Raw genomic sequence first — 2,500 nt, 5'->3', positions numbered from 1 at the left:
CGGTGGCGGCACCCGGCGGGCCTTCCCCCGTCACGGGCCGGCAGCGTCGGGGTTTGTGCCCTGTGGCGGTTGGCTGCGGCCGTGGTTTTGGTGTCGAGGCGGTGGCCTGGGGCATCGTCCCCTCCCCTGCCTCGCCTGTCCCCCACCCCCTGTCCAGGTACCTAGCGCGTCCCGGCGCGGAGGTTTAAAGACCCTTTGGGGGTCGCCCGTCCGCCTTGGGTCGGGGCGGTTGGGCCCGTGGGGAGGAGGAGTCCCTTCTCCCCCAGACCCCGCTGCCCACCCCGCCCTGGGGCCGGGGTTGCCGCGCGCTGCGCCACGGTCCTTGTGGCTGCTGGGAGGGGGCTACCCAGCGGCCGTTGGGCTGTGGCGGGCGCGTGTGTTGCCTCGCGTCCTCGGTGTGTGTGGGGGGGGCCAGGTGGGAACCCCCTGGGCGCCTGTGGGGTTGTCCGGGCTCGCCCCTCGCTTGGGGGGCGGTGGCCGGACGCCCTGTTGTCCAACCTTTCCGACCTTCTCGGAGTGTGGTCTTGTCTGTCTTGACTGGCCCGGCCGGAGGCACCCTCTGGGGAATGTGCCGTGCCAGGGGGGGGGGGCCTCCCCTCTGGGCGTTGACCCCCCCCTTAACAATCCAAACTCGTACGACTCTTAGCGGTGGATCACTCGGCTCGTGCGTCGATGAAGAACGCAGCTAGCTGCGAGAATTAATGTGAATTGCAGGACACATTGATCATCGACACTTCGAACGCACTTGCGGCCCCGGGTTCCTCCCGGGGCTACGCCTGTCTGAGCGTCGCTTGACGATCAATCGCTGCCCCTGGGGTCTCTCGCCCTTGGGGGTTGGCGCGGCTGGGGGTTTCCCTCGCAGGGCCCGTTCTGCTGGTGCCTGCCCTGCCCGCCTGTGGGCTCGGTCCTCAGGTGGGGAGGGGTCGGCTCGGCCGCCGGGCCCTCCGTCCCCCTAAGTGCAGACACGGTGGCCCCTCCTCCGCCTCGTTGCCTGGTCCCCGCCTCCTGCCTGGCATCACCCCTGCCCCGTCCCCGCCCCCGCCCCCGCCCCGCCGGGTCCGCCCGGCGGTGGCGCGTGTGCGGGACGTGGGGGAGGAGGTGTGTGTTGGGTGTGTGTCGGGGGAGGAAGGGGGCCGGCGCCGGGGCGGGGGGGTGTGTGGCGCCGCCCGCGAGAATGGGAGAGAGGAGAGAGCTCGCGCTGAGGGCCGTGGCCGCCGCGGTCCCTCTGGGGGAGCTCCCTCGCGCCGCACGCGGTCTTGGGGTCGCCCGGGCTGTGCGTGGGGGGGGGGTCGCGGTCCCGTCCCGTGCCGCGCCGGTCGTGGGTCCGTCGGGGTGGGGAAGGGGCCCGGATCTGGAATGCCGCCGGTCTCGCTGCTGTGCCCCCAGCGGCGACCGCGGTTGTCCCAGCCGGGCCCGCCCCATTCCCTGGGCTCCCGCCGCCGCCGCGCGTCCGGGGTCCGCACCCGCCCCGCCCCTCCCCTCCCCGCCGGCGATCCCGGCCTTACGCCCTGTCGGGGCGGCTCGCGCCGAGGCCGAGTCGCGCGCGGGGCCGCGCCCCGGGGATGCGTGCCCCGGCGGCGGCCCGCGGGACGCCGTGGCGCCGCCCGCCGCTGCGCGCTTCCCCCCGGGTTGTGGCCGCGCCGCGCTGCGTGCCCCGAGCCCGCGGTGGGTGGGTCGGGGCTCGGCGGGGCGTCGTGGGAGGGCGCCGTGTCGTCCGTCGCTCCGTGCGGCGGAGCGCGCCCGGTTGTGCGTGGGGGGAGAGGCGGGTTGGCGTGTCGCGGGGTTGGGTCGGGGCGGGGGCCGGCGGTCGGGGGCGACCGCCGCGCCTCGGCCCCTTCCCGCCCCCGGTCGTGCCCGTGCTCTTTTTTTTCCCCCCCGCCCGGCCCCGCGCTGTGCGTTGCGTGCGTTGCGTGCGTTGCGTGCGCGGCGCGCCCGCCCGCCCGCGGCCCTCGTCTCCGCCCCCTCCCGCCTCCCGCTCCTCCCAAGCCCGGCAGGGCCCCCGCCTGTGCCGCCGGCTCGTGCTCCCCGCCCGCCGGCCCGTGTCGGTGACCGGGCGGGCGTCGACCGTGGCCTTTCCCGTGCCGGGGTCCTCCGTCGGCCCGTGCCTCTCCCCTTCCCCTCTCCCGGCCTCGCGCCCCCCTCGCGCCCCCCCCCTCCCCGGTGGGGGCGCGCCCTCTGAGACGCGACCTCAGATCAGACGTGGCGACCCGCTGAATTTAAGCATATTAGTCAGCGGAGGAAAAGAAACTAACCAGGATTCCCTCAGTAACGGCGAGTGAACAGGGAAGAGCCCAGCGCCGAATCCCCGCCCCGCGGTGGGGCGCGGGAAATGTGGCGTACGGAAGACCCACTCCCCGGCGCCGCTCGTGGGGGGCCCAAGTCCTTCTGATCGAGGCCCAGCCCGTGGACGGTGTGAGGCCGGTAGCGGCCCCCGGCGCGCCGGGCCCGGGTCTTCCCGGAGTCGGGTTGCTTGGGAATGCAGCCCAAAGCGGGTGGTAAA

General features: G+C 74.9%; 1 non-coding gene across 1 annotated transcript; it reads left to right on the top strand.

Annotated features, from left to right (window-relative positions):
• The first annotated feature begins 637 nt into the window (after positions 1 to 637).
• LOC135363500 (5.8S ribosomal RNA) lies at positions 638 to 790 on the top strand. The gene has a single exon (XR_010409189.1). It is a non-coding gene; the product is annotated as a 5.8S ribosomal RNA (ribosomal RNA).
• Positions 791 to 2,500: the final 1,710 nt, after the last annotated feature.

The sequence above is a fragment of the Mirounga angustirostris genome, unplaced genomic scaffold, assembly GCF_029215605.1.
Source record: "Mirounga angustirostris isolate CCGP_5_RB_7025 unplaced genomic scaffold, mMirAng1.0.hap1 SCAF_404, whole genome shotgun sequence".
In the NCBI taxonomy this organism is placed as follows: Eukaryota; Metazoa; Chordata; class Mammalia; order Carnivora; family Phocidae; genus Mirounga; species Mirounga angustirostris.
Note: the sequence above shows the minus strand (reverse complement) of the source record. Positions and strands in the feature narration are given on the sequence as shown.